We start from the raw sequence: 20,892 nt of genomic DNA on the forward strand, positions 1-20,892 counted from the left end.
TGTGTGTGTGTATGTGTGTGTGTATGTGTGTGTGTATGTGTGTGTGTGTGTGTGTATGTGTGGTAAGAGCACTTAACAGAAGATCTCCCCTCTTAGTGGGGCCCCTGGGTGGCTCAATCGCTTAAGCGCCTGACTCTTGGTTTTGGCTCAGGTCTTCACCTTGCAGATTGTGGGTTCAAGCCCTGCATCAGACTCAGTGCTGACAGCACAGAGCCTGCTTGGGACTCTCTTTCTCTCTCCCTCTCTCTGCCCCAACCCTGTTGCACTGTCTCTGTCTCTCTCAAAATAAACTTAAAAAAAAAAAAAAAAAAGGTCTACCCGCTTAGCAAAATTTTAAGCACACAATGTAGCATTGTTAAGTACAGGCATTATGCTGTTCCTGAGGTACATATGTATCTAATTCATCAAGTTGTATACATTAAATATATACAGCTTTTGGCCATCAATCATACCTCAATTAAGCGGTTTACTATATATACATGTACACAAGTTTTTAAAGTATATTTTATCTGTAAAAATATTTTGATAAAAGCCTTTTCCAAAGCAGAGACCTGTTCTGTTAAAGCAACAACAACAAAAATTCCAAGCATTCCAAACAAGGCCGTACTTGTGACTGAGAAAGAGGAAGGAGGTCACATATTTCATCTCTGAGATGTGCACAATTCAAAATGATTCTTCAAAAAGAAGTGATTTATTTTTCTGTGGGCAATAACAACGACTCCCTGAAGTGATGGCATTCAAACATGTTTAAGGCGATGGAATTTTACAAAAACAAAATCTGGAGTAAACTGCCACCGTGTAAAGGAGCTAAGGTGGGCCACTGCTGGTGGAAGAGGACAGGGAGAGCCAGGCCAGGTCCCCTGGACCTGTCCCTGGGCACCTGCCAGGCACCATCACAGATGCTCAAGGCTTCACCAGGCACAGTCTGAAAACCTGCTCCTCGAGTTTTCACTCTGGGCAAAATCAATTAATAAAGGTTTTAAAAATGAATGACTCAGGGCACCTGGGTGGCTCAGTTGGTTAAGCATCCAGACTTTGGCTCAGGTCACCATCTCGTGGTTTGTGAGTTCAAGGTCTGTGTCGGGCTCTGTGCCGACAGCTCAGAACCTGGAGCCTGCTTTGGATTCTGTGTCTCCTTCTCTGTCCTCTCCCACTCGTACTCTGTCTCTCTCTCTCTCAAAAATAAATAAACATTAAAAAATTTTTTAAATGAATGACACATGCTGAGCACTTCATAAAAAGAATATGAATCCAGAAAATCCTTTCACCCTTGATTCATTACATTCAGAGGTCTTCAAGGAACAATCAGGACAGCCCTGAAGTTCTCTCCTTAGAGATGTCGGGAATGGCTCCCAGGTGTCCTAGTGTCCCTTCACTTACATCTTATTCGGATCCCCCAGTCTCTGCAGCATGGAACCACCAAGAGAAGAAATTCAGCCGCCCACCCAGACCATAAGCAAACAGCATGAAGTTCAGAAGGGGTGTCCAGAGGAAGCTGACCCCCCCCCACACACACACACATGCTGACAGCTCCCGACCCTTTCACAGCACCATGTCTCCGCAGGTGCACTGATGGTTCACACCCGCTCCCTTCTAGGTTTTGGGGAAAGCTATCCACCCAGAGAGCCGGTAATTCATCTCACTGCCTTGCTCAACTGGTTCTGCCTCATACCTCACGTTTCACCTGAAAGAAGAAAGTGACCTGAATGGTCCACCCTCCTGCTTGTTTTAAAACGGTAACGAGGATCCCAGCTTTTACCATTATGGCAGATGTGACCCAGCCGAACCCAATGAGGAAAGAATTTTGGCAGAGAGGACAAGGGGCATGTTGGGGAAGAAAAAAGAAACCGGACAGCTGCTTTTAGGTTTAAACTCGCTAAAGTTAATGGCATGGGTGGGGGTGGGGCGGCGAGGGCGGACTTCACCCAGATTCTACAAGTACCACTTGCTTAAATATAACTAACCACACAACGGGGCGGCATGCTAGAAGCACAGGATGTAGAAGGACTTTTCGTATTCTGCTGGCGGCCTGGAAAGGCAATCTGCTCCAAAAATGCAGAGGCTGGAAGAGCCAACATTCAAAGTATTTTTAACTAATGTCGTCTACGCCTGCCTCACTACCCAGAGTCTCGGTGATCGTTCCACAGCACAAAAGGATAATGTAGTCAGAAGGGACAATGTTTCACCAGGATACTTACCTAGTTATTTAGGAATTTTTGCACCATTCAGCAAAAACTTTAAAATTCAGACAAATGGATGAAACAGAATTAAAGAGACCCAGAGAAATAGAAAATAAACAGAATGAATCACCTGGATATTACTGACAGAAGAGAATATGAATGCGTGTAAAAAGCCAGCTGATCTGTGCTGAGGTCTTAATTCCAAACCGTGCTACGGAAGTCTAAGATCTACTCAAGAACAAGGGACAAAACAGAAGAGGAGACACAGGAATACTCTCAAAATGTTTCCATGCCCATGTAAGGCACTGAGTCATTCCTGTGAGGTAGCTGGAATAAAAGATATGAAAGCATGACTCAGAGAAAGCTTACAAAGGGAAAGGTTTTCAAGAAGGGTAGGTGGTGGGGAAGGTATGTCTGAAGTGTTGCCTTCATAACAGAGAGATTTTCTCAGGAAGCCAATATTCTAACCGAGTAGAATGAAACAGCAATCCAAAGTTCCCATCTCTGCCTTGTTAGGAAGCTCTCCCAACACCAACCAAGAACGACATGTCAGGCAACCAGATTCCACTCAACATAATCTGAAAATCAGTACTGTGTTGACCCTGGCACTTCTGCCCAATGCAACTATTTAGCGCCAGTTGGTGTTCTTAACAGAAGCTATTAATGACTCAAATGGTACAGACTGAGTCTAGTGAAGTGCTGACCATCATCAGTCACTAGCCATTTGCTGAAGTTCTACCCTAAGTATAGTCTGGAATGGAAGGTAGACCAGCTAGCTACCCTAAGTATAGTCTGGAATGGAAGGTAAACCAGCTGGCTGGTAGAGTAGCAAGGGCAATGGGTATTAGTGCTTAGTGAGGTAAGGACTTAGGGCAGACCTCCTTCGTGGCCAGGGCTGTGGTTCTACTGTTTGCATCCCTGACCTGCTCTCTGGCCATTCGGGAACTAGATGGACCAGTACAAACCCAGTGATATCAGAGAAACAAATATTTTCTACCTACTTATTTTTTAATGTTTATTTGTTTTTGAGAGACAGAGTACAAGCAGGGGAGAGGCAGAAAAAGAGACACAGAATCCGAAGCAGGCTCCAGGCTCTGAGCTGTCAGCACAGAGCCCAACGTGCAGCTCAGACCCACGAACCACAAAATTGTGACCTGAGCTGAAGTCAGACGCTTAACTGATTGAGTCACCCAGGCACCCCTACTTAATTATTTTCTGAAAGAGTAACACCCAAGGCCAACAACAGATACCTGGCATCACATATGGGACACTTTATCATTATATGCAAAAACAAGACAGATTAGACACTATTCTCGAGTATAAACAAATCCAAGCCATTCTTAGTTCTTAGGTGTGATGGAAGCAAATATTCACCTACTCGGGCTTTGTGAGGTAGCAGCATTGCCGTAAAAGACTGTTTACCATCGTATCTCGTGCAATAGGAAAGCGGACTACGTCTTCTTCCCCCAGGAAATGAAAAAGTACTTCAGTCTGTAATTCCTTAGCTTTAACATATTCATCCCAACAGTTACCAAGATGTCAACAAGATTATAAATGTGTAACCCGGAGACTGTAATCTTCTAAAAATGGAACTAATGTGCAAATATATCCCTATTAACTGGTATGCAGGTGAAAAGGACAGACACTCCATTAGGAGGAATATCTTTTTTTTTTTTTTAATGTTTATTTATTTTGGGTAGGGGGAGGGACAGCGAGAGAGAGAATCCCAAGCAGGCTCCGTGCTGTCAGTACAGAGCCTAACAAAGGGCTCGAACTCATGAACCGTGAGACCATAACCTGAGCCGAAATCAGCAAATATTAATTATTAGCATTGTTTTCTAAAGTCTCTTTGCTATTTGAAATTGTTATGTATAAAGTCTGTTACAGCTATTACTAAGATCTAATTTTCTTCCAGTTATGTTGAGATATAATCGATATGTAACATTGTGTAAGTTTAAGGTATACAGTATAATGATGAGACACAGATGTTGTATATACACATGTCTACACAAGTTTCGAAATGATTACCATAGTAAGGTTAGTTAACACACCCATCACCTCACACAGTTACAATTTTTTATGGTGAGGACAATATCTGATTTTTATGTTTTCTCCTACAAAATATTCAGGAGAAATACACGGAAAGATTTATGGGGACAACGGCTAACAAAGCAGATGACTAACTCTAAATCCTTCAGGGCACAGGCATCTGGGACGGCAAATTCTAACATCTGCACAATGCTGATCCTTTCTCTAAAAAGTACATTCCTTTTTTTCTTGCCCTGTTTCCACATTCTCATTACCGCTACAGGGAAAGGCCCAAGAGGAGAAAATCCGTCCCTGGCTTTTCTAACAATGAAAACTTATCAGAGAAGGCAGGCGTGAATAGGAGAATAACAGCTCCGTGATATTTTCGGCACTGCAATCTTACACTCTTCGTGGGAGCTCCCCACTCAACACCACCAGAGTGCCCTGCCCCCCCCCCTTTTTTTTGTTTTGTTTTTTTTTGGGGGGGACAGAGAGAGGCAGAGCATGAACAGGGGAGGGGGAGAGAGAGAGGGAGACACAGAATCGGAAGCAGGCTCCAGGCTCCGAGCCATCAGCCCAGAGCCCGACGCGGGGCTCCAACTCACGGACCGCGAGATCGCGACCTGTCTGAAGTCGGACGCTCAACCGACTGCGCCACCCAGGCGCCCCCCCGTTTTTTTAATCAGTGCTTCCCTGCCTCCCACAATTATTCATGCAGCCCTGCTGAATAATTCGTCTTCCCTCTGCCTGGCATAACAACAAAGCTAAGAAGCAGGAAGAACGCCACTTAAAGGCAGGTCAGACAATGATGTAATGAACAGATCAAGGAGACGTGTTATTTCAGAAAGCCCCATACAGAAAGAAAGAGATGGGCTGACTTCTTGGGTCGTGACATTACCAGGAAACTACAGTTGCTAAGGCACACATAGCTAAATCAAAATGTTTGCTCCAAATGGATACAAACATGTATCTGTATTACCCTCTCTTCTGAATGTCAGAAGTTTCCTATAGAAACTTTAATTAGAAACAAATTTAAAAGCAGCTTGGGAGAGGACTCCCTTCCATCCCACACTAAGCAAGGTGCAGCAGGTATGTTTTCATTCGCCTTTGCCAAATCCTTTTCTCAAAACCCCAGTAATGTAGGAAACAAAGTCAACCCCACAAAGAACTGAATTCTGAATTCCACACGTTAGGTGCTAGTGATGTAAAGGTGACCGAACCCAGACTCCACTTACAAGGAGTAAGCTTGTTGAGGAGGTTGTCAACAGATAATGTTCTATAATGATAACAGAGGACAATTTGTGGGTTTCTATGAAGCTTTGACCACAAGTCCAGCAAAGAGATGAATGAGAGATGATGTGTTCTTTCTTCCCCCAAAGACAAAGAACCAGTTGAGTAAAAGTCTGACCCTCAAACTCATGACTGCAGAGGAGATGGGAACCAAGGAGACACGGGTTTAAGAGTATGTTCTTTAACAAATGCTACAAAAGCCATGTGATCAGCAGTATCCCCAGCTGTGAACAAGAGAAGTATTTTGCACTTAGGTTGTTGTGATTTCAGTTCAAGGAAAGAGGTCTCCTCGTAAACGAGAAGTTTCTCATTCCGTGTTGCAAAAACGTTGGCCGCTTTTACTTTCTTTAACGTATAGCCTCCCGTGTCTTAAGAACCATTGAAATGCGATGTGCTGGGTTTAGAAATATGCATCGACCCAGCGAAAGCAAATGCCAAAGTTAATAAAAATAGAACATTAGTACAGACCTCCTGCCTGTACCTAAAGGTGAAAAAGCAAATTAAAAATTAAATAATTAAATTAACTTTGGTGAGGTTATGCCTCTTCAGGTTACTTAACACTCAGATGACATATGGGAAACATTACCAAAAAAAAAAAAAAAAAGTCAAGATGACAAACATCTAACATACTCGGGTAAAACAACATGACTGAATAGAAGCTTCCAGAAATTAAAGCAGGCATCCCTGGAAAACAGTCCCAGCACTCAGGACTAATGACTGCAGATGCCTACTCCCCAAAGCTCAAAGTGGAAAGGAGGATTTGTGTGGCATTTTGGCTCCTTTCCCATATCCAAAATAATCAGTTGCACAAAGTAGGTTTAGTCCCAAAACTGTCTGGACTTTGTTCCTTCACCAACATCTGGGTTCAGCAGGATTCCTGACCTCTACCTCAAACTGGCGATTTCAAACACGAAGAACCTCACTGAACAAGAAAGTAATGTCATAAGTCAAGGCCACGGGAAACACAGAAGCCAGAATTAGTAGAAACACCACGGAGCAATGATTCTGAGGTCCTTATAAATGCTCCTAAATACTTAACACATTAAACCTGCTTCTCAAAATCGAAAATTTAAATTTACCTTCTCAGATTAAAAGTACTCATCTTCTTGAAGAGAAAGGTAGTTTTCAGGAAGCTAAGTGGTCTTATTATATAGAGAAAACAAGCTTTTTTTCCTCTTTCTTTCTAGATAAAGGATAATTTTTCTCTCTGCTGTCAAGTTTGGCTCAGAAAACCTGGTTCACAATCTGGGAGACCCAAAAACTAATTATTAAAAAAAAAAAGAAAAAAGACGTGTCTTAAACTGACCTACTTTGAAAGCCTGGATGCCTTTAAATTGCCAATGAACTAAAGCCATTCATGAGAATGGAGCTTTTGAATGCTGAGAATGTTCTGTGGGGCTCAGTGCAAAGATATTTGGCACAGACGACTATAAATATTTGTAAAACCCTGGGTAAATGGACAGTGCTTGACCACACTCACACCTCACCTCCAGCACAGTAGTGTAGGAGCAAGTTATCTAGGGTGATTGGTTTGGGGGCTTGGGGGGTTATGTTTTCTCCTGTTTGTTTTATTTTTTTTTTCAACGTTTATTTATCTTTGGGACAGAGAGAGACAGAGCATGAACGGGGGAGGGGCAGAGAGAGAGGGAGACACAGAATCGGAAACAGGCTCCAGGCTCTGAGCCATCAGCCCAGAGCCCGACGCGGGGCTCGAACTCCTGGACCGCAAGATCGTGACCTGGCTGAAGTCGGACGCTTAACCGACTGCGCCACCCAGGCGCCCCTCTCCTGTTTGTTTTAAATAAAAAGTTCAAGCAGCCCGATTCCGCGACTTGACATCTGTTTTACACTTACATTCTCTATATACATGTGTACATTGTTTACTCATCACGACAGTTTCAATTCATCAGAGGCTACTTTAGAAACAGAAGGGTTCTTCTCTTTCCTATTTCTCCAAGTGTGTGCCCGCCACAAGGGAAAAAAAGACCAGTCACAGGTGTGCAAGGGTAAAACCGGAGGCCTGTGAAAACGTGGCCTTGGATTTCATACAATTATCCCAATGGGGCCCATGGTTCTGCTACATCTATCTTTCTTGTCCCCTCCCCCTCCTCAAGATCATTTCAGAAATAGTTACGGGGCTGCTACTTAGGAAAAGGACTAGGGCTGGGAAGAGGGGACAGGGTCAGCAGATGGAGGGAACAGAGCAGTGAGATCTGAAAGGGACCAGGGACCCGGAGGCTCATCTCAGTGCACACTGCAGCAGCCAGATACTTTAATTAGCTAGCAACTCTGTGAAGGCTGGCTGGGTTCCTTTTTCCTCTTACCCACACCCTAAAAACTGAGTCATCTCAAAGTTCATTTATTTTGCTTCTGGGCCTAGACCCCCCCCCTCCCGCCCCATCTGCTGTTTCATAAATGTGAGATACATTGTTCTTTAATTCAGACCTTGCAGACTTCAAACAAACATCCAGAAATGCCACCTTAGAACACTGATAGTCCTATGGGGACTCCCAGCTAACGTCTAATCAGATACCTGCAGCAGAAAGAAATAAGAAAGTGACCCACGGTAGTGAGAGCATGAAGACAGAGGACATTTTCCCAGACAGGCAAATGCATTTCTGAGAAATCTGAATGTAAGACGTGCATGCATCAGGAGTAGACTCACAGCAGGACCCCCCAAAGTCACAAGGAAAGCAAAAGGTGCCCCGAGGGGAGAAAGCTCAAGATCCCTTTTCTCTGCTGAGACAGGAATCCCTTTCATTTTAACCTAACACTTGGGAACGGCAATACAGGATCCGAGTTTCACTCCGTCTTATCAGCAACTGCCTGACAAAATAATCGCTATAACGTACGGCCAAGATCCCATCTCATTCCCATCTACGCGTGTCAACACCGTGCTGTGTGCGTTTCCAAAGAACGGAAGGTCAACATCGGAGATGATGCCAACTTCTGGTCTCCCCTTAAGAAAGACACCGGGGAGGTCTGACCTAATCTTGCATTTGCCAATCGGTACATTTCGCAGAGGCCGTTTTACTGGAAACGACACCGGTTTCTCTTCGACCTTTTCCAGGGGCGTCTATTTTTCAAAGTTAACAGGTGTCTCAGGCGTTCGGAGGGAATCCCACTCTGTGCGCTGTTAAGCAGAGGAGGCAGAAAAGAAAGCTACAGACCATGGAGTCCGGGTCTCTCCGTCCTCGCCCGCCCGCCCGCCCGCCCGCGGCGGCTCAAGCGCTCGGCGACACCTACCTGGCGGGAGGGCTCGGTTCCTCCGGGCGCCGCCGGGGCTTCTCAGCAGCCTGGCCCGCGCGCCCCGGGGAGGCGGAGCCGGCTCATTCCCTCCGCGGTCCTCCGGGCTCCGCGGCCCCAGCTCTGCACCCCGCGGGACGGCAGTGGGACCGGGGCGGGGGGGGAGGGGGGGTGCAGCCGCGGACGGGAGGGGGGAGGCGGGGAGGAGGGCCGACAGGCGCCCGCTGCCCCCCCCGCCCCCCGGCGAGCGGCCGCGACGCCCTGGGCCCCGTGGAGCGCAGCTCACCAGCGGCGGCGCCGGGAGCCGCGCGTGTATTTATACAGGAAGCTCAATCGCGGCACTTCCTACTTCCCATCTGGGTCGCCCTGGAGCCGCAGGTGATGCTCTTTTAACCCCGTGCGGGCCCGGCCCCCAGCGCGCCGCCCCCCACCCCCCACTCCCAACCGCCCGCCCCTCCTGCGCTCGCTCCAACGCCCCGGGACCTCTGCCGCTCGCCCTTCTGGGGCGGCTGCCGCCGAAATCCGGGGCAGGGAGTGTGGCTGCAGCCCTCCGCGTCCTTCATCCTGCCCAGACCGGGGGGCATTTCCCCTCTTGGCCTCCCAAGCTTGTTGCTTCTCTGCGCCTGTCCTGCCGGGACACCTTCGCCCTCCCTCCCGATCCCGGCTCTTTAACTAGCCTTCTTCTGCTGCCGGGAACCCCCGACCTGCCTTCCCAGAAAACGGTTTTGTATAGACACGCTTCCCCGCGCGCGTCTTCTCAAAAAACACCTTGTACCTGATTCTGGCCTTTGGGGGCTGGTGAGGAAGTCAGAACGCAGGCAAATCGAATCAGCACAGGCTTCGTTTACCTCCTAAAATTAGAGGCACGCCTTGATGACTATAATTTTGCTTGAAGTGCTTTACGGAAAAATTATGTGGGAGCCCATTGTAACCTAACAGGTTGTATGACGTTGAAGAAAAGGTGACACAAATATCCAGAAACCGTAGGGTAGGGTATGCTATGGTGTGCCTTCCTCACTGCAAAACCTTGGACACTTACTGTGTGTGATGTGGAAAACATGATGATCTATCTGTTCAGTCCCTGCCAACCAGGCCGCCCCCACTCCCACCCCCAGCCCAGGTCACAATCGTAGTCCCAAATCTGTCGAACGGCTGCAATTTAGAAATGTCGCTGCTCTGATTCAGGAATCTTTCTGTACTCGAGACTCAAGCTCACTGTGCTTTTACAAAGGCAGTCAGGAATGTGCTTCCTAAAAGGAAGGGACCCACACGCCCTTGGTGGAAGGGCTCTGAGCGTGCCAACAAAGCAGTGGCAGTGAGCTCCGGGCCAGCCAACACAAGTACGCTGCTTCTCAGCCCTCTGTGTTCAAGAAAACCTCCAGGTCGAATCCGAGTGTTGAAGAACACAGCTATCTAGGTGCGTGATGGCAGGACAGGCCTTGACCAGTCCCTTAGTAGGGGAAGAAGGGAAGGCAGGCAAGGGAAATAAGACAGCAAGAGAACACAAAGTGAGGAGGGACCCAGAGTAATAGAATCGGGGAACGTTTGAGATTGAAAAGTTGTTCTGGCTACTTTCATCCAAATGCCTAATTTTCAAGGCAAGGAACCCGATGTCCAGGGAGATTTAAGTGGTAGGCTAGAACCGGATACGGGCAGAGCTGGAATGAGACCTGAATCCCTGTTAGGGGAAAAAGGTGCCTGTGAATAACCACCCCATGTGGTCTAACCTCAGATTTAGCAGAGTAGCTCAGGTTCTAAGATAACCAACCTCCAGCCGTTTCCTTAGAAGAGTGACCACTGCCGATGGACTGGAGTCAGGGAAGAGAAACAAACCTCCTTCTGAGAGGTTAGTTTATTCATTGGTGTCCGTGCAAAACTTTGACGCCTTAAACCAAAGTTCAACACAGAATCCACTTTTTAAATTATCATGCAGTTAAGTTAGAATCTTTTGTCAACTGGATAAGGCAAGAGACTGCTGCCATGAAAACATAGGTTAAGCGATAATCATGCTGCCTGTTGTGCCAAACGGCAAGAAGAAAGGGGAAAAAATGCATAGTTAAATAACATCTGCATCGATTATTTTCACCATGCAGGTTTATAAAAATCACGTTAAAATTTTAATCCAAGTCAACATGTAGAACACTACAGTATTATGTGAACAACTTTTTCAGATCTGGAATAACATACCTAGGAATAAACGTAAGCAAGGAGGCGAAAGCCCTGTACGCGGAAACTGTAAGAGATGGACGAAAGAAACTAAAGGCACAAAGACTGGAAAGATGTTCTGTGCTCACGGACTGGAAGAATAAATACTGTTAGAATGTGCATCCTATCCAAAGCAATCTACAGATTCAGTGCAATCCTATCAAAATTCTGATGGCAATTTTCACAGAAACAGAACCTACAATCCTTAAATTTGGGTGGAACCACAAAAGACCCCCAAAGCAGTCTTAAGACAGAACAAAGCTGGGGGCGCCCCAGGTGGGTCACTCAGTTAAAGCTTCTGACTTCAGCTCAGGTCACGATCTCATGGTTTGTGAGTTTGAGCCCCACGTTGGGCCTGCTTGGGATTCTATGTGTCCATCTCTCTGTCTCTGTTCCTTCCCTGCTTGTGCTCTCTCTCTCTCTTTCTCAGAAATGAGTAAACATTAAAAAAAAATTTTTTTAAATCAGTTGAGCAAATTTGAAAAAAAAAAAAGAACAAAGCTGGAGGCATCACGGTTCCTGATTTCAAGCAATATTACAAAGCTATACTAATCAAAACTCTTTCAGATCTGCCTAATGCGTCTATAGTGTGCATTCATTGATTCTCTCGAGCATTTCTTGATCTCCTCCCAGACAAGCTGCTAGATGCTAGAAAGACAAAGGCAAATCGGTTCCTGTCCTCAAGGAGCTCTTAGTCCAGGGGAGGAGTCAGACAAGAAAAGCAATGATCAGGGTACCATGATGAGTGAAATGATAAAATGATGCTCTATGGGAGCACAGAGAAGGGCAATTTAGCTAAAGGAAAGGGTTGGTGAAAACAATCAAGAAAGGCTTCCCTGAGAGAGGGACTCAAAGCTGTGTCTTCAAGCAGCCGAGTGGGGAAGGTGGAGAGAGAAGAATGAGCCAGAGGCAACAGACAGGGCAAGGAGCTAGGTGGTGCTTGTCATAAGTCAGAGCAGATGCAGTCAGAATGTAAGAATGATGGCCTGAACCCACATAGTAACAACTGGCACAGAAAGGAAGGGGACGAACAGAGAGAGATTTGGGAAAGAGAAGTGATGGGGCCTGATTGGATGTGGGGGGGAGGGGGGAGAGGAGCCCAGGTTATGAGTGCCACCAACTGAGAGTAGGAATGGAGGAGAAGCAGTTATGTGGAAAATGATGATGCACTGAATCATTCAGAATCTGAGGGGCCTCTGGTACATGCTGGAAGACTTGTCTCATAGGCCATCAACAGAGAGATCTGGAATTATCATCATTTAGGTGGTGGTATGGATGAGCTCACCAAGAGTTGAGATCACCCACAAAAGGTAGCATGCTGTGGGGAAGCAAAGGCTTTGGACCCATCCAAACTCCATTGCCCACTCATTACTGTGTAACCTTAAACAAGTTTTAACATACCCCAAACTCAGTTTTCTCTCTCATCTATAAAAGAGGAATGATGATATTCATCTCCTAGGTTGTTATGAGGGTAAACAAGCGGTTTGTAAAGTAGCTAGCACAATGCCTGCTGACACCACCCAAGTCTTGGGGGCAGTGAATGTCACCTCCTGGAATTGTGCAGTACACAACCTGTTCAGCTGTACAGCATGGCCCTGTCTTGATACATAATAAGAGCTCGGTCAATGTTATTCATCTAAGGAAGGAAAATAGGAAGCAAAAAGAAAGGGATCAGAAGAGAACCCAAAGGAACACCAGGATTTAAAGGGTAGGTTAAAAAAAGAGCCCTCAAATAAGGGTGAGAAGGAACTACTTCTTTTAGACCACAAAAATAAATATCACATTTGAGAAGTAAAACCCAGCCACTACGATCTATCAAAATATTTTTTTCTGATCAGTAATGACACAATATTACAACCTGTCCACATGAGACAGCAGTCCTGTTGATATTCATAATAGAGAATCATTTCTTAGTCTGAATTACATACCTCCATAAAGAAAAAGCAAACAAAATGTTCACATTAACCGTAAGTAATCCAAACTGTGACAGGAATCCATTAGCTTGTCATATACCTGAAGTCATATAAAAGCAAAACCAAAATAAATTCAAAGCATATTCTCCCTACATATGAGGCCAAAAATATATCTAGAAATAGAATTACTAGCTTTCTCAACACGTACGTGTAAGATGCTACATAATAATATATACCATACTATATGTAGTATATAATAGATATATATTATATATTATAAAATGCACTGAGGTCCTACATAAGAAGAGAATCAAATGGAATTTCTTTTCAAAAATTTCTTTAATTAATATAAAGAAAAATCGGGGTGCCTGGGTGGCTCAGTCGGTTGAGCGTCAGACTTCGGTTCAGGTCATGATCTCTCAGTTGGTGAGTTCGAGCCCCACGTCGGGTTCTGTGCTGACAGCTCAGAGCCTAGAGCCTGCTTCATATTCTGTCTCTGTCTCTCTCTCTGCCCCTCCCCTGCTCACTCTCTCTCTCTTTCTCTCTCAAATATAAATAAACATATAAATATTTCTAAAAAATCAAGATTCACTTATGCAGCTGAAATTACTCTTCTGATACACCTTAGTAGGTAAATTAGTAACACATACCTTAGATGTGACACCTTAATTACATCCTGTGTTAAAACCTAAATTAAAGGAAAAGATTTGTTCAGTTTCAAAAAGTCAGATGAAAGAACACAAGTATTGAGAAACCAGCTTCTGCAATAAAGTGCAATTCTGTGCACAGGAAAACATTTAAGGCAAAGGTCACGGTGTCCTGCTGCTGACAATTTGGCCGTTTCTCCTTTCCGAACAGCTATAATTTTATTTGCATTTTTCTGGCGCATCTAATGGTGCTCATTTATACATTCAATCACCATTTACTGAAAGTATTGAGCACAGAACTAAGAGTGAGACACAATACAAAATAAGACTTAAGAACACCACAAAACAATATGATAGAGACTATTCCAGAGATACGCCCAGGATGATGTCCAATTGCCTCAGACTTCATAACAGAAGTTTTTTTCAAAAAGCTAAAGACATGTCATTTGGTTCTACTTCATCCATACAAGAGCATCTCAACATCTCACACAGCAGGTCAAAAGCAGCTGAGCCCCAACAAGAAAAATCTGACCAGAATAATCTCAATTGCATTATTATGCCACGCAAGAACCCATCATGACTCAAGATGGAGAGCTCAACCAGACAGCAAGACTCCAAAGGATTCAGTCGTTCAAGACTCTTAACATCCCACCTACAACAACCACTAGCAAGCTGGGGTTATGGGCCAATGAGAAAATGGAATACAGCTCTCTTGTCCATCACCTAACTGCAGAAATAATTACTGCATTAGCCCTGACTTAAGATTCTGCACTAGACGGGCGCCTGGGTGGCTCAGTCAGTTAAGCGTCTGACTCTTGATTTCAGCTCAGGTCATATCTCACAGTTCCTGGGATCAAGCTCCACATCGGGCTCCATGCTGACAGCACAGAGCCTGTTTGGTATTCTCTCTCTCTCTTTCTCAAAATAAATAAATAAACTTAAAAAAAAAAAAGATTCTCCACTAGAAAGTCTGACGAAATAGCCTTGAGGATCCTCATATTTGCAAAGATTGCATTAATCCTTCTAATACTAACATCTCTTTCAAATTCCTACATATCAGTCAATGAAAAAAAAAATGCCAAGCAAAGTTCCCATAAGTCATCATCCCAGCCACTGTACTAGTTCGTTGCCCCCTTTCCTCTTCCGACAAAATGTTGAATCATAAAGTCTCCAGTGGAACCAGAAGCCAGGTTGAACTAACACATACTATCATCTGCAGTAGATCAAAGAAACCAAAATTAAGGTTGTAGAAGTCATGGCTAGATGAATGCTGGATTGGGACATGTGGGTACCTTGAGGCGGAGGGCTCCTATTCTGTATCCTGCAAGAGAAAAACAACCCCTACACTTGGGAAGCCTATTTCCTTTCCACATCTACCACCTTACACCTGAAGTTCTCCAGATCTTTCTCAGCATATCTTCAGGGGGTATAACTTCCCAGAGCCCAGGCCACAGTACCATCCTCAGGAGGAGCGGAAGGAGCGTCTCAAGGACTGTGCTAGGTACTAACAATTGTAGCAAAAACCATAGACTCCGTGCAACAATGGCCAACAGAATGGAATCTGAGAGATCCTTCTTACAAACCCACGTTCCTTAAGTGGATCCTTCCCATTCCCCTTGGACTCTGCAGTGGCATCATTGATGATGAAATACACGAAGATCAGTTTAAATAAGCAATCATCACGGTCATGTGGCAGGTCTTTGCAAAATGCTTCTTACCAAGGGCCTCTCGATAATTTTTAGACTCCTGTGATGCCTGACGTACGTAACTATACTGAGCTCATGGAATTACTAGTTACAAGTAATTAACGATCTTGTAAGGCCAGCAGTGAAGAAAATAATTTACTGCCCAGAGTCCTCTCTGTTCAGATACGTATACATTTTCTCTTTATTTCTCTAGGGCACCTAGGGAGCACTCAATGATTTCTTTGTCTGTCTTCCTCAGTAGTCTGTCAGAAATGTGCCATAGCATCTTTTCTTTCACTTTCCACTCACATCAGCCCCTCACTCACCATGTACTAAAGCTAACAGACTATGGTGTCTTATAAGTATTTTTCTCGGTGCTCATTTAATCACACTGTGTATGCGCTCTCTCCCTCCCTCTCTCTCTCTCTCTCTCTTACACACACACACCATTTATCTCAGTTCTGTGAAATGTCTATTCATATTCTTTGTCCATTTTCCTTTAGAATAGTTAATATTTTTCCTGTTTGTAGGAGCTGTTTGTAAATTATAGATTTTGCCTGAAATATATTTTACAAACACTTTTTCCAAAAACAAAGCTGATGTGTTGACTTATTTTATGTTGCTACTTCTGTAAAAATGCTTTTTGAAGAGAGCCAAAGCATAAGAGACTCTTAAAAACTGAGAACAAACTGAGGGTTGATGGGGGGTGGGAGGGAGGGGAGGGTGGGTGATGGGTATTGAGGGCACCTTTTGGGATGAGCACTGGGTGTTGTATGGAAACCAATTGGACAATAAACTTCATATATTGAAAACAAATGCTTTTTGATTGTACATATTCGGATATGCACCTCTTTTTTCTTAAATAGCTTCTGGGGTTCTCAGGGTTTTTTTTAAATTAATTGAAGTACGGTTGACACATATTAGTTTCAGGTGCACAGCACAGCAATCTGACAAGTATATGCACTACAAAACACTCACCACAGTAAGTGCAGTTACCCTCAGTTACCATATTACAGTATAATGTTATTACAGTATAATTGACTACGTTCATCCCTGTGACTTCTTTACTTTGCAACTGGGAGTTTGTAGGTCTTAATCCCCTTCGCCTACTTTGCCCATCCTCACCTACCGCCCTCCCCTCTGGCAACCACCTGGTTGTTCTCTGTATTTAAGAGTCTGAGTTTTTCATCTGTTCATTTGTTTTGTTTTTTAGATTTCACACCTAAGCGAAATCATATGGTATTTGTCTTTCTCTGTCTGACTCATGTCACTTAGCATTGTGCTCTCTAGATCTATCCATGTCATTGCAGATGGCAAGATTCTGTTCTTTTTTATGGCTGAGTAATATTCCATTGTGTGTATACACCACATCTGCTGTATCCATTCATCTATCAATGGACACTTAGGTTGCTTGTATATATTGGTTATTATAAACAATGGTGCAGTAAACAGAGGGGTGCATATCTTTTCAAATTAATGTTTTTATTTTCTTCAGGTGAACATCCAGAAGTGGGATTACTGGCTTGCATGATATTTCTCTTTTTAATTTTTTGAGGAACCTCAATACTATTTTCCACAGTGGCTGCACCAATTTACATTCCCATCAACAGGGCACAAGGGTTCCCTTTTCACGACATCCTCGACAACGCTTGTTACTTCTTGTCTTTTCGATACCAGCCATTCTGACTGGTGTGATGAATCTGAGATCTCATGACCTTGTCGTGGTTTTGATTTGCATTTCCCTGATGAGTGATGTTGAGAATCTTTCCATGCATTTCCCTGATGAGTGATGTTGAGAATCTGGATGTCTTCTTTGGAAAAATGTCTACTCAGGTCCTCTGCCCATTTTTTTTGGTGCTGAGTTGAAGAATTCTTTATATATGATACCTAATATTAGTTAATTAAATTAATGTATTAATAAATTAAACACATTAAATTAATGTATAATGTAATAAATTAAGGTTTCCCACACTTTAGGTTATACATGTGTGCTTTCCTAGATATCCCTGTGAGATGTTTATGGATTCATTTTTTAGATCTGTCTTTAATCCATTAAGGGATTATCTTTAAATGGTATCAGTTCTGTTATACTTTAACCAGATAGAGAACTACCTATACCAGAACAACATATTAAGTAATCCAGTATTTCTCCAAGGAATTGGACTGCAACATGCATCAGACATTAAGTATAATGTTTTCTGTATTTTGCATTATTTATTCTGAATGATCTATCTCTGAATCTATTCTGTTCCAGTGGTCTATTTGTCATTTGCTAGGCCAATATTGTCTTGATTATAGTGACTTTATAATATCCTTTTTTTTTAAATGTTTATTTATTTTTGAGAGAGAGAGATGGCACGAGCAGGGAAGGGGCAGAGAGAGAGGAAGACACAGAATCCGAAGCAGGCTCCAGGCTCTGAGCTGTCAGCACAGAGCTCGATGTAGGGCTCGTACTCACGAATCACAAGATCATGGCCTGAGCCGAAGTCAGACGCTTAACCAACCGACTGAGCCACCCAGGCACCCCATGACTTAATAATATTCTTATATTTCATACTCTTCCTAGTTTTCAATAGGGTATAATCAATATAAAACTTTATGATCATTTTATGCAATTTTTAAAAGACCCCTGTAGCTATTCTATTTTTGAACTGTGGGAAATGTATAGATTATGTATATTTTTATGTTTTTATTATTTAAGGGAATGATTTTTCCATTTCGTGTAACTCATTACTTAGAAAAAAGCTTTCAATTTCTACATTTATCTCTCATCCAGCCATCTCTCTGAGTAGCGTATTAATCCTACTAGAGTGGCTGTTCTGTTTCTGATTTGGTCTCACTTTTGGGGGTGAGACCAACAAGAATATGTGTTTTTTTTCTCTCTTCCCTTCCAGTACATATGTCAGCAATATAATTTGTTGTCTTGTCGCATTTCCTACAACATTAAAGATGATGTAAATAAAAATGCTGGTCATAGGCATTCAAAACTAGATCCTTACTTAATTGGTTTTAGCATCTCACAATATAAAGTTCGTTGTTGGTTTTACACAAATAATCTTTATTATGTCTAATAGTTCCCTTCTACGCCTCCTTAAGAGTTACATTAGGAATATACTGGATTCTACTTAGCAGAGTTCTCATCAACAGCTAATATGCTCGTATTACTTGTCTTTTAGATTTTTGATACAGTGGGTTCAGTGCTGCTGGATTTTCTTAAATAGAACCAAATTTGTAACCTGGAATGACACCTTCTTAATCACATTGTATTGTCTTATACTGATATCACAGGTATGCTGGCTTCACAAAGTGAGTTGGGGAGATAACATCTTTTTCTATGATCTGGAAAAGTTTAAGTTAACAGTGCAATTACCTGACTCTTAAAGACAGAATTTCTCATTCAAGCCAGGACACTGTAAGAATGAAAGAAGATGCTAATAAACAGCTGACATCATATAACTTTTAAAATATATAGTGATGGACAAAACAGTTGGTTTCATCATTTCGGCGGGCTGACAGAACGGTTCCATTCAAAAAACTGTTTTCAGAAATAAAACCTTAAACAAATAAAACAGCATGCTTATGAATACAAGCATTTAAAACAATTTTTAAACTTCTTTATATTAATTTATCTTAATTTTTAAAATACGGCAAAGAAAATTAGTCTTGGTGCGTATTCAAGTTCTTTAATCAGCTTGTTAGTAACACTGCATCATTGCTATTTTTATGAAAGATGTTATATTTTCATATAGAATCTTTTTTTATTTTCTTAATAAAAATTCCTGCAATCTTGTGTCACCTGGGTGGCTCAGCCAGCTGAGTGACTTCAGCTCGGGTCACGACCTCACGGTTCATGAGTTCAAGCCCTGCGTCGGACTCACTCCCATCAGTGCAAAGCCTGCTTAGGATTCTCTGTCTTCCTCTGTCTCTGCTCCTCCCCTACTCACACTCTCTCAGTAATGAATCAACATTTATTTTAAAAAAATTACTACAATCTTCTTTAAAGGTACATTTCATAGTTAATATATTTGAAATTATTGACCCCTTCAATTGATTCCTCTCTGTAGACCATAATATTTTTAATCGAGAAGATAACTCGTCTTCAGTGCTCAAATACCTGGTAAGCTCAGAGAAAACTCTACTACATGAAGTATATTCTTAATTTTTATTTTTATATTGAGACATACAAATATTTAAGCCACGGTGTTTTAAAAGACACTGTATTTTTTGTTTGTCATACCTTTCTTTGAGAAATACAAAAAAAAAAATTCATCAGAATGAATTGTATCTACTTACGATTCTTTTTACTGTTCCATCAAAGTTAGATACCTTGAAAACACAAACTTTCTAAAATTCAATCTATTTTGAATTCTTGAGGACAACACAAGTGTATCCTATAAGAATAGTATTTGCATCAAAAGGATCTTTCCATCCATAATTCTAGATATCCCAAGTGCCACTACAAAATTTCAAAATTAAATCCTGCATACTGTGTTTGACTTCTTATCATTGACTTGGCTCAGTTCCTACCTTGTAAGGATAGATTCTAGTACCTTCCTGTTTGTGACCTTTTTTCCCATAATTGCAATTTGCAAAACTTCAAAACCTGAATATTTATTATGCCTGTTTCATTAACTAGTACTTTGATTAAAAATCTCTAGGAGCACCTGAGTGGCTCAGCCAGTTAAGTGTCCAGCTCTTGGTTTTGGCTCAGGTCATGATCTCATGGTTCCTGAGTTCAAGACCCACGTGGAGCTCTGAGCTAACAGCGTGGAGCCTGCTTGGAATTCTCTATGTCCCTCTTTTTCTGCCCCTCTCCTGTTCTCATTCACTCTCCCTCTCTCACAAAAATAAATGAGTAAACTTAAAAAAAAAATTCTAACTGGTTTCAAACAAAACACAACCCAAACGATTTCAAACAAAGTACAACCCAAATTTAGAGGACTCCTCTGCAAAAAAACAAATGTCAATACAATCAATTAGGGCTGATTTACAAAGTAGTTCTGCAAACTATTTGTAAAATCTGATTGATATTGGGCTGCAAGGACAGAAAACCCATACTCGGCTTCATCACAAAAATATTCTGGTTCAACAACTTAGCGTATGAAGAAAAATATTTGTAAAACTTGGCTATTTCCCTTGCAGTTTGTTCAAAAGAGATAATGACTTCTCTATGCAATTATATGTGCAAATGTCTGTCCCTCAGACTTCTCATTCTAGCAATTCCATTGTGTATACTCTGACATTGTGCCCCACTAACATGCTTATTTGTGTTCTCGCTGAAAAATAAATCATTATCGGCACTCCCAGGGGCTGAACGTGAGTATGGGGATCGACTCCAAAGAGGCACCAAGGAGCTTTTGCAGGGATGACAGTGACAGAAGCATTCTAAAACTGAATGGCAGGGATGAATGCACAACTGTACAAATTTACTGAAAATCTTCCAACTGTGCACTTAAAATGGGTAAAACTTCTGGGTTATAAATTTTACCTCAGTAAAGCTGTTAAAAAGATAAATTTCATTTTTTAAGGTTAATTTCTTTATTTTGAGAGAGAGAGAGAGTGCAAGCAGGGGATGGACAGAGAGAGAGGGACAGAGAGAATCCCAAGCAGGCTCCGTTAGCAGCATGGAGACTGATGTGGGACTTGATCCCACAAACCGCGAGATCCTGACCTGAGCCAAGATCAGGAGTCGGACGCT

At 42.7% G+C, this 20,892-nt stretch overlaps 1 protein-coding gene across 5 annotated transcripts in view; it reads right to left on the reverse strand.

Moving 5' to 3' along the window:
• RNF144B (ring finger protein 144B) overlaps nt 1–20,892 on the reverse strand; it is a 184,220-nt gene that overhangs the window by 73,328 nt on the left and 90,000 nt on the right. Inside the window, exon 1 of one of the 5 annotated variants that reach the window (XM_040460603.1) lies at nt 9,520–9,634. The exons of 2 other annotated variants lie outside the window; for them this stretch is intronic. The gene's annotated coding sequence lies outside the window, so the exon portion shown is untranslated. Of the gene's footprint in view, nt 1–8,485; nt 8,593–8,744; nt 8,905–9,519; nt 9,635–20,892 lie in introns of those variants that run through there. 2 more of the 5 variants (XM_040460600.1, XM_040460604.1) reach the window with 2 other exon arrangements.

Source organism: Herpailurus yagouaroundi, unplaced genomic scaffold (genome assembly GCF_014898765.1).
Source record: "Herpailurus yagouaroundi ecotype Mexico unplaced genomic scaffold, PumYag 250, whole genome shotgun sequence".
Taxonomy (NCBI): Eukaryota; Metazoa; Chordata; class Mammalia; order Carnivora; family Felidae; genus Herpailurus; species Herpailurus yagouaroundi.